Source organism: Coturnix japonica, chromosome 6 (genome assembly GCF_054131305.1).
Source record: "Coturnix japonica strain WE chromosome 6, WE-NBRP24, whole genome shotgun sequence".
Classification (NCBI taxonomy): Eukaryota; Metazoa; Chordata; class Aves; order Galliformes; family Phasianidae; genus Coturnix; species Coturnix japonica.
In genome coordinates, this window is record NC_140668.1 from 265,604 (window position 1) to 278,509 (window position 12,906).

The following is a 12,906-nucleotide window of genomic DNA, read 5'->3' on the forward strand; positions in this document are numbered from 1 at the left end:
CATCATAACTCGGAATCTAACTCGGAATCTACTGCGCCTACATCATAACTCGGAATCTACTGCGCCTACATCATAACTCGGAATCTAACTCGGAATCTACTGCGCCTACATCATAACTCGGAATCTACTGCGCCTACATCATAACTCGGAATCTAACTCGGAATCTATTGCGCCTACATCATAACTCGGAATCTATCTCGGAATCTACTGCGCCTACATCATAACTCGGAATCTACTGCGCCTACATCATAACTCGGAATCTAACTCGGAATCTACTGCGCCTACATCATAACTCGGAATCTACTGCGCCTACATCATAACTCGGAATCTAACTCGGAATCAACTTCGCCTACATCATAACTCGGAATCTAACTCGGAATCTACTGTGCCTACGTCATAACTCGGAATCTAACTCGGAATCTACTGCGCCTACATCATAACTTGGAATCTACTGCGCCTACATCATAACTCGGAATCTACTGCGCCTACATCATAAATCGGAATCTAACTCGGAATCTACTGCACCTACATCATAACTCGGAATCTACTGCGCCTACATCATAACTCGGAATATAACTCGGATTCTACTGCGCCTACATCATAACTCGGAATCTACTGCGCCTACATCATAAATCGGAATCTAACTCGGAATCTACTGCACCTACATCATAACTCGGAATCTACTGCGCCTACATCATAACTCGGAATATAACTCGGATTCTACTGCGCCTACATCATAACTCGGAATCTACTGCGCCTACATCATAACTCGGAATCTAACTCGGAATTTACTGCGCCTATATCATAACTCGGAATCTAACTCGGAATCTACTGTGCCTACATCATAACTCGGAATCTACTGCGCCTACATCATAACACGGAATCTAACTCGGAATCTACTGCGCCTACATCATAACTCGGAATCTACTGCGCCTACATCATAACTCGGAATCTACTGCGCCTACATCATAACTCGGAATCTAACTCGGAATCAACTTCGCCTACATCATAACTCGGAATCTAACTCGGAATCTACTGTGCCTACGTCATAACTCGGAATCTAACTCGGAATCTACTGCGCCTACATCATAACTTGGAATCTACTGCGCCTACATCATAACTCGGAATCTACTGCGCCTACATCATAAATCGGAATCTAACTCGGAATCTACTGCACCTACATCATAACTCGGAATCTACTGCGCCTACATCATAACTCGGAATATAACTCGGATTCTACTGCGCCTACATCATAACTCGGAATCTACTGCGCCTACATCATAAATCGGAATCTAACTCGGAATCTACTGCACCTACATCATAACTCGGAATCTACTGCGCCTACATCATAACTCGGAATCTAACTCGGAATCTACTGCGCCTACATCATAACTCGGAATCTACTGCGCCTACATCATAACTCGGAATCTAACTCGGAATCTACTTCGCCTACATCATAACTCGGAATCTAACTCGGAATCTACTGTGCCTACGTCATAACTCGGAATCTAACTCGGAATCTACTGCGCCTACATCATAACTTGGAATCTACTGCGCCTACATCATAACTCGGAATCTACTGCGCCTACATCATAAATCGGAATCTAACTCGGAATCTACTGCACCTACATCATAACTCGGAATCTACTGCGCCTACATCATAACTCGGAATCTAACTCGGAATCTACTGCGCCTACATCATAACTCGGAATCTACTGCGCCTACATCATAACTCGGAATCTAACTAGGAATCTACTGCACCTACATCATAACTCGGACTCGAACTCAGAATCTACTGCGCCTACATCATAACTCGGAATCTAACTCGGAATCTACTGCGCCTACATCATAACTCGGAATCTACTGCGCCTACATCATAACTCGGAAACTAACTCGGAATCTACTGCGCCTACATCATAACTCGGAATCTACTGCACCTACATCATAACTCGCAATCTACTGCGCCTACATCATAACTCGGAATCTACTGCGCCTACATCATAACTCGGAATCTAACTCGGAATCTACTGCGCCTACATCATAACTCGGAATCTAACTCGGAATCTACTGCGCCTACATCATAACTCGGAATCTAACTCGGAATTTACTGCGCCTACATCATAACTCGGAATCTACTGCGCCTACATCATAACTCGGAATCTAACTCGGAATCTACTGCGCCTACATCATAACTCGGAATCTACTGCGCCTACATCATAACTCGGAATCTAACTCGGAATCTACTGCGCCTACATCATAACTCGGAATCTACTGCGCCTACATCATAACTCCAAATCTAACTCGGAATCTACTGCGCCTACATCATAACTCGGAATCTAACTCGGAATCTACTGCGCCTACATCATAACTCGGAATCTACTGCGCCTACATCATAACTCGGAATCTAACTCGGAATCTACTGCGCCTACATCATAACTCGGAATCTAACTCGGAATCTACTGCGCCTACATCATAACTCGGAATCTAACTCGGAATCTACTGCGCCTACATCATAACTCGGAATCTAACTCGGAATCTACTGCGCCTACATCATAACTCGGAATCTAACTCGGAATCTACTGCGCCTACATCATAACTCGGAATCTACTGCGCCTACATCATAACTCGGAATCTAACTCGGAATCTTCTGCGCCTACATCATAACTCGGAATGTAACTCGGAATCTACTGCGCCTACATCATAACTCGGAATCCTCTGCGCCTACATCATAACTCGGAATCTAACTCGGAATCTACTGCGCCTACATCATAACTCGGAATCTACTGCGCCTACATCATAACTCGGAATCTAACTCGGAATCTACTGCGCCTACATCATAACTCGGAATCTACTGCGCCTACATCATAACTCGGAATCTAACTCGGAATCTATTGCGCCTACATCATAACTCGGAATCTATCTCGGAATCTACTGCGCCTACATCATAACTCGGAATCTACTGCGCCTACATCATAACTCGGAATCTAACTCGGAATCTACTGCGCCTACATCATAACTCGGAATCTACTGCGCCTACATCATAACTCGGAATCTAACTCGGAATCAACTTCGCCTACATCATAACTCGGAATCTAACTCGGAATCTACTGTGCCTACGTCATAACTCGGAATCTAACTCGGAATCTACTGCGCCTACATCATAACTTGGAATCTACTGCGCCTACATCATAACTCGGAATCTACTGCGCCTACATCATAAATCGGAATCTAACTCGGAATCTACTGCACCTACATCATAACTCGGAATCTACTGCGCCTACATCATAACTCGGAATATAACTCGGATTCTACTGCGCCTACATCATAACTCGGAATCTACTGCGCCTACATCATAACTCGGAATCTAACTCTGAATTTACTGCGCCTACATCATAACTCGGAATCTAACTCGGAATCTACTGTGCCTACATCATAACTCGGAATCTACTGCGCCTACATCATAACTCGGAATCTAACTCGGAATCTACTGCGCCTACATCATAACTCGGAATCTACTGCGCCTACATCATAACTCGGAATCTACTGTGCCTACATCATAACTCGGAATCTAACTCGCAATCTACTTCGCCTACATCATAACTCGGAATCTAACTCGGAATCTACTGTGCCTACATCATAACTCGGAATCTAACTCGGAATCTACTGCGCCTACATCATAACTCGGAATCTACTGCACCTACATCATAACTCGGAATCTACTGCACCTACATCATAACTCGGAATCTACTGCGCCTACATCATATCTCCGAATCTAACTCGGAATCTACTGCGCCTACATCATAACTCGGAATCTACTGCGCCTACATCATAACTCGGAATCTAACTCGGAATCTATTGCGCCTACATCATAACTCGGAATCTATCTCGGAATCTACTGCGCCTACTTCATAACTCGGAATCTACTGCGCCTACATCATAACTCGGAATCTAACTCGGAATCTACTGCGCCTACATCATAACTCGGAATCTACTGCGCCTACATCATAACTCGGAATCTAACTCGGAATCTACTTCGCCTACATCATAACTCGGAATCTAACTCGGAATCTACTGTGCCTACGTCATAACTCGGAATCTAACTCGGAATCTACTGCGCCTACATCATAACTCGGAATCTACTGCGCCTACATCATAACTCGGAATCTAACTCGGAATTTACTGCGCCTACATCATAACTCGGAATCTAACTCGGAATCTACTGTGCCTACATCATAACTCGGAATCTACTGCGCCTACATCATAACTCGGAATCTAACTCGGAATCTACTGCGCCTACATCATAACTCGGAATCTAACTCGGAATCTACTGCGCCTACATCATAACTCGGAATCTACTGCGCCTACATCATAACTCGGAATCTAACTCGGAATCTACTGCGCCTACATCATAACTCGGAATGTAACTCGGAATCTACTGCGCCTACATCATAACTCGGAATCCTCTGCGCCTACATCATAACTTGGAATCTAACTCGGAATCTACTGCGCCTACATCATAACTCGGAATCTACTGCGCCTACATCATAACTCGGAATCTAACTCGGAATCTACTGCGCCTACATCATAACTCGGAATCTACTGCGCCTACATCATAACTCGGAATCTAACTCGGAATCTATTGCGCCTACATCATAACTCGGAATCTATCTCGGAATCTACTGCGCCTACATCATAACTCGGAATCTACTGCGCCTACATCATAACTCGGAATCTAACTCGGAATCTACTGCGCCTACATCATAACTCGGAATCTACTGCGCCTACATCATAACTCGGAATCTAACTCGGAATCAACTTCGCCTACATCATAACTCGGAATCTAACTCGGAATCTACTGTGCCTACGTCATAACTCGGAATATAACTCGGAATCTACTGCGCCTACATCATAACTTGGAATCTACTGCGCCTACATCATAACTCGGAATCTACTGCGCCTACATCATAAATCGGAATCTAACTCGGAATCTACTGCACCTACATCATAACTCGGAATCTACTGCGCCTACATCATAACTCGGAATATAACTCGGATTCTACTGCGCCTACATCATAACTCGGAATCTACTGCGCCTAAATCATAAATCGGAATCTAACTCGTAATCTACTGCACCTACATCATAACTCGGAATCTACTGCGCCTACATCATAACTCGGAATATAACTCGGATTCTACTGCGCCTACATCATAACTCGGAATCTACTGCGCCTACATCATAACTCGGAATCTAACTCGGAATTTACTGCGCCTACATCATAACTCGGAATCTAACTCGGAATCTACTGTGCCTACATCATAACTCGGAATCTACTGCGCCTACATCATAACTCGGAATCTAACTCGGAATCTACTGCGCCTACATCATAACTCGGAATCTACTGCGCCTACATCATAACTCGGAATCTACTGTGCCTACATCATAACTCGGAATCTAACTCGCAATCTACTTCGCCTACATCATAACTCGGAATCTAACTCGGAATCTACTGTGCCTACATCATAACTCGGAATCTAACTCGGAATCTACTGCGCCTACATCATAACTCGGAATCTACTGCACCTACATCATAACTCGGAATCTACTGCGCCTACATCATAACTCGGAATCTAACTCGGAATCTACTGCGCCTACATCATAACTCGGAATCTACTGCGCCTACATCATAACTCGGAATCTACTGCGCCTACATCATATCTCCGAATCTAACTCGGAATCTACTGCGCCTACATCATAACTCGGAATCTACTGCGCCTACATCTTAACTCGGAATCTAGTGCGCCTACATCATAACTCGGAATCTAACTCGGAATCTACTGGGCCTACATCATAACTCGGAATCTACTGCACCTACATCATAACTCGGAATCTACTGCGCCTACATCATAACTCGGAATCTACTGTGCCTACATCATATCTCGGAATCTAACTCGGAATCTACTGCGCCTACATCATAACTCGGAATCTACTGCGCCTACATCTTAACTCGGAATCTACTGCGCCTACATCATAACTCGGAATCTACTGCGCCTACATCATAACTCGGAATCTACTGCGCTTACATCATACCTCGGAATCTACTGCGCCTACATCATAACTCGGAATCTACTGCGCCTACATCAAAACTCGGAATCTAACTCGGAATTTACTGCGCATACATCATAACTCGGAATCTAACTCGGAATCTACTGCGCCTACATCATAACTCGGAATCTACTGCGCCTACATCATAACTCGGAATCTACTGCGCCTACATCATAACTCAGAATCTAACTCAGAATCTACTGCGCCTACATCATAACTCGGAATCTTACTCGGAATCTACTGCGCCTACATCATAACTCGGAATCTAACTTGGAATCTACTGCGCCTACATCATAACTCGGAATCTACTGCGCATACATCATAACTCGGAATCTACTGCGCCTACATCATAACTCGGAATCTAACTCGGAATCTACTGCGCCTACATCATAACTCGGAATGTAACTCGGAATCTACTGCGCCTACATCATAACTCGGAATCTATTGCGCCTACATCATAACTCGGAATCTACTGTGCCTACATCATAACTCGGAATCTAACTCGGAATCTACTGCGCCTACATCATAACTCGGAATCTAACTCGGAATCTACTGCGCCTACATCATAACTCGGAATCTACTGCGCCTACATCATAACTCGGAATCTAACTCGGAATCTACTGCGCCTACATCATAACTCGGAATCTACTGCGCCTACATCATATCTCGGAATCTAACTCGGAATCTACTGCGCCTACATCATAACTCGGAATCTACTGCGCCTACATCATAACTCGGAATCTAACTCGGAATCTACTGCGCCTACATCATAACTCGGAATCTAACTCGGAATCTACTGCGCCTACATCATAACTCGGAATCTAACTCGGAATCTACTGCGCCTAAATCATAACTCGGAATCTACTGCGCCTACATCATAACTGGGAATCTAACTCGGAATCTACTGCGCCTACATCAAAACTCGGAATCTACTGCGCCTACATCATAACTCGGAATCTACTGCGCCTACATCATAACTCGGAATCTACTGCGCCTACATCATAACTCGGAATCTAACTCGGAATCTACTGCGCCTACATCATAACTCGGAATCTACTGCGCCTACATCATAACTCGGAATCTAACTCGGAATCTGCTGCGCCTACATCATAACTCGAAATCTAACTCGGAATCTACTGCGCCTACATCATAACTCGGAATCTACTGCGCCTACATCATAACTCGGAATCTAACTCGGAATCTACTGCGCCTACATCATAACTCGGAATCTACTGCGCCTACATCATAACTCGGAATCTAACTCGGAATCTACTGCGCCTACATCATAACTCGGAATCTAACTCAGAATCTACTGCGCCTACATCATAACTCGGAATCTAACTCGGAATCTACTGCGCCTACATCATAACTCGGAATCTACTGCGCCTACATCATAACTCGGAATCTAACTCGGAATCTACTGCGCCTACATCATAACTCGGAATCTAACTCGGAATCTACTGCGCCTACATCATAACTCGGAATCTACTGCGCCTACATCATAACTCGGAATCTAACTCGGAATCTACTGCGCCTACATCATAACTCGGACTCGAACTCAGAATCTACTGCGCCTACATCATAACTCGGAATCTAACTCGGAATATACTGCGCCTACATCATAACTCGGAATCTACTGCGCCTACATCATAACTCGGAAACTAACTCGGAATCTACTGCGCCTACATCATAACTCGGAATCTACTGCACCTACATCATAACTCGCAATCTACTGCGCCTACATCATAACTCGGAATCTACTGCGCCTACATCATAACTCGGAATCTAACTCGGAATCTACTGCGCCTACATCATAACTCGGAATCTACTGCGCCTACATCATAACTCGGAATCTAACTCGGAATCTACTGCGCCTACATCATAACTCGGAATCTAACTCAGAATCTACTGCGCCTTCATCATAACTCGGAATCTAACTCGGAATCTACTGCGCCTACATCATAACTCGGAATCTACTGCGCCTACATCATAACTCGGAATCTAACTCGGAATCTACTGCGCCTACATCATAACTCGGAATCTAACTCGGAATCTACTGCGCCTACATCATAACTCGGAATCTACTGCGCCTACATCATAACTCGGAATCTAACTAGGAATCTACTGCGCCTACATCATAACTCGGACTCGAACTCAGAATCTACTGCGCCTACATCATAACTCGGAATCAAACTCGGAATCTACTGCGCCTACATCATAACTCGGAATCTACTGCGCCTACATCATAACTCGGAAACTAACTCGGAATCTACTGCACCTACATCATAACTCGGAATCTACTGCACCTACATCATAACTCGCAATCTACTGCGCCTACATCATAACTCGGAATCTACTGCGCCTACATCATAACTCGGAATCTAACTCGGAATCTACTGCGCCTACATCATAACTCGGAATCTAACTCGGAATCTACTGCGCCTACATCATAACTCGGAATCTAACTCGGAATTTACTGCGCCTACATCATAACTCGGAATCTACTGCGCCTACATCATAACTCGGAATCTAACTCGGAATCTACTGCGCCTACATCATAACTCGGAATCTACTGCGCCTACATCATAACTCCAAATCTAACTCGGAATCTACTGCGCCTACATCATAACTCGGAATCTAACTCGGAATCTACTGCGCCTACATCATAACTCGGAATCTACTGCGCCTACATCATAACTCGGAATCTAACTCGGAATCTACTGCGCCTACATCATACCTCGGAATCTAACTCGGAATCTACTGCGCCTACATCATAACTCGGAATCTAACTCGGAATCTACTGCGCCTACATCATAACTCGGAATCTACTGCGCCTACATCATAACTCGGAATCTAACTCGGAATCTACTGCGCCTACATCATAACTCGGAATGTAACTCGGAATCTACTGCGCCTACATCATAACTCGGAATCCTCTGCGCCTACATCATAACTCGGAATCTAACTCGGAATCTACTGCGCCTACATCATAACTCGGAATCTACTGCGCCTACATCATAACTCGGAATCTAACTCGGAATCTACTGCGCCTACATCATAACTCGGAATCTACTGCGCCTACATCATAACTCGGAATCTAACTCGGAATCTATTGCGCCTACATCATAACTCGGAATCTATCTCGGAATCAACTTCGCCTACATCATAACTCGGAATCTAACTCGGAATCTACTGTGCCTACGTCATAACTCGGAATCTAACTCGGAATCTACTGCGCCTACATCATAACTTGGAATCTACTGCGCCTACATCATAACTCGGAATCTACTGCGCCTACATCATAAATCGGAATCTAACTCGGAATCTACTGCACCTACATCATAACTCGGAATCCACTGCGCCTACATCATAACTCGGAATATAACTCGGATTCTACTGCGCCTACATCATAACTCGGAATCTACGGCGCCTACATCATAAATCGGAATCTAACTCGGAATCTACTGCACCTACATCATAACTCGGAATCTACTGCGCCTACATCATAACTCGGAATATAACTCGGATTCTACTGCGCCTACATCATAACTCGGAATCTACTGCGCCTACATCATAACTCGGAATCTAACTCGGAATTTACTGCGCCTACATCATAACTCGGAATCTAACTCGGAATCTACTGTGCCTACATCATAACTCGGAATCTACTGCGCCTACATCATAACTCGGAATCTAACTCGGAATCTACTGCGCCTACATCATAACTCGGAATCTACTGTGCCTACATCATAACTCGGAATCTAACTCGCAATCTACTTCGCCTACATCGTAACTCGGAATCTAACTCGGAATCTACTGTGCCTACATCATAACTCGGAATCTAACTCGGAATCTACTGCGCCTACATCATAACTCGGAATCTACTGCACCTACATCATAACTCGGAATCTACTGCGCCTACATCATAACTCGGAATCTAACTCGGAATCTACTGCGCCTACATCATAACTCGGAATCTACTGCGCCTACATCATAACTCGGAATCTACTGCGCCTACATCATATCTCCGAATCTAACTCGGAATCTACTGCGCCTACATCATAACTCGGAATCTACTGCGCCTACATCTTAACTCGGAATCTAGTGCGCCTACATCATAACTCGGAATCTAACTCGGAATCTACTGGGCCTACATCATAACTCGGAATCTACTGCACCTACATCATAACTCGGAATCTACTGCGCCTACATCATAACTCGGAATCTACTGTGCCTACATCATATCTCGGAATCTAACTCGGAATCTACTGCGCCTACATCATAACTCGGAATCTACTGCGCCTACATCTTAACTCGGAATCTACTGCGCCTACATCATAACTCGGAATCTACTGCGCCTACATCATAACTCGGAATCTACTGCGCTTACATCATACCTCGGAATCTACTGCGCCTACATCATAACTCGGAATCCACTGCGCCTACATCAAAACTCGGAATCTAACTCGGAATCTACTGCGCATACATCATAACTCGGAATCTAACCTGGAATCTACTGCGCCTACATCATAACTCGGAATCTTCTGCGCCTACATCATAACTCGGAATCTACTGCGCCTACATCATAACTCAGAATCTAACTCAGAATCTACTGCGCCTACATCATAACTCGGAATCTTACTCGGAATCTACTGCGCCTACATCATAACTCGGAATCTAACTTGGAATCTACTGCGCCTACATCATAACTCGGAATCTACTGCGCATACATCATAACTCGGAATCTACTGCGCCTACATCATAACTCGGAATCTACTGCGCCTACATCATAACTCGGAATCTAACTCGGAATCTACTGCGCCTACATCATAACTCGGAATGTAACTCGGAATCTACTGCGCCTACATCATAACTCGGAATCCTCTGCGCCTACATCATAACTCGGAATCTAACTCGGAATCTACTGCGCCTACATCATAACTCGGAATCTACTGCGCCTACATCATAACTCGGAATCTAACTCGGAATCTACTGCGCCTACATCATAACTCGGAATCTACTGCGCCTACATCATAACTCGGAATCTAACTCGGAATCTATTGCGCCTACATCATAACTCGGAATCTATCTCGGAATCAACTTCGCCTACATCATAACTCGGAATCTAACTCGGAATCTACTGTGCCTACGTCATAACTCGGAATCTAACTCGGAATCTACTGCGCCTACATCATAACTTGGAATCTACTGCGCCTACATCATAACTCGGAATCTACTGCGCCTACATCATAAATCGGAATCTAACTCGGAATCTACTGCACCTACATCATAACTCGGAATCCACTGCGCCTACATCATAACTCGGAATATAACTCGGATTCTACTGCGCCTACATCATAACTCGGAATCTACGGCGCCTACATCATAAATCGGAATCTAACTCGGAATCTACTGCACCTACATCATAACTCGGAATCTACTGCGCCTACATCATAACTCGGAATATAACTCGGATTCTACTGCGCCTACATCATAACTCGGAATCTACTGCGCCTACATCATAACTCGGAATCTAACTCGGAATTTACTGCGCCTACATCATAACTCGGAATCTAACTCGGAATCTACTGTGCCTACATCATAACTCGGAATCTACTGCGCCTACATCATAACTCGGAATCTAACTCGGAATCTACTGCGCCTACATCATAACTCGGAATCTACTGTGCCTACATCATAACTCGGAATCTAACTCGCAATCTACTTCGCCTACATCGTAACTCGGAATCTAACTCGGAATCTACTGTGCCTACATCATAACTCGGAATCTAACTCGGAATCTACTGCGCCTACATCATAACTCGGAATCTACTGCACCTACATCATAACTCGGAATCTACTGCGCCTACATCATAACTCGGAATCTAACTCGGAATCTACTGCGCCTACATCATAACTCGGAATCTACTGCGCCTACATCATAACTCGGAATCTACTGCGCCTACATCATATCTCCGAATCTAACTCGGAATCTACTGCGCCTACATCATAACTCGGAATCTACTGCGCCTACATCTTAACTCGGAATCTAGTGCGCCTACATCATAACTCGGAATCTAACTCGGAATCTACTGGGCCTACATCATAACTCGGAATCTACTGCACCTACATCATAACTCGGAATCTACTGCGCCTACATCATAACTCGGAATCTACTGTGCCTACATCATATCTCGGAATCTAACTCGGAATCTACTGCGCCTACATCATAACTCGGAATCTACTGCGCCTACATCTTAACTCGGAATCTACTGCGCCTACATCATAACTCGGAATCTACTGCGCCTACATCATAACTCGGAATCTACTGCGCTTACATCATACCTCGGAATCTACTGCGCCTACATCATAACTCGGAATCCACTGCGCCTACATCAAAACTCGGAATCTAACTCGGAATCTACTGCGCATACATCATAACTCGGAATCTAACCTGGAATCTACTGCGCCTACATCATAACTCGGAATCTTCTGCGCCTACATCATAACTCGGAATCTACTGCGCCTACATCATAACTCAGAATCTAACTCAGAATCTACTGCGCCTACATCATAACTCGGAATCTTACTCGGAATCTACTGCGCCTACATCATAACTCGGAATCTAACTTGGAATCTACTGCGCCTACATCATAACTCGGAATCTACTGCGCATACATCATAACTCGGAATCTACTGCGCCTACATCATAACTCGGAATCTAACTCGGAATCTACTGTGCCTACATCATAACTCGGAATGTAACTCGGAATCTACTGCGCCTACATCATAACTCGGAATCT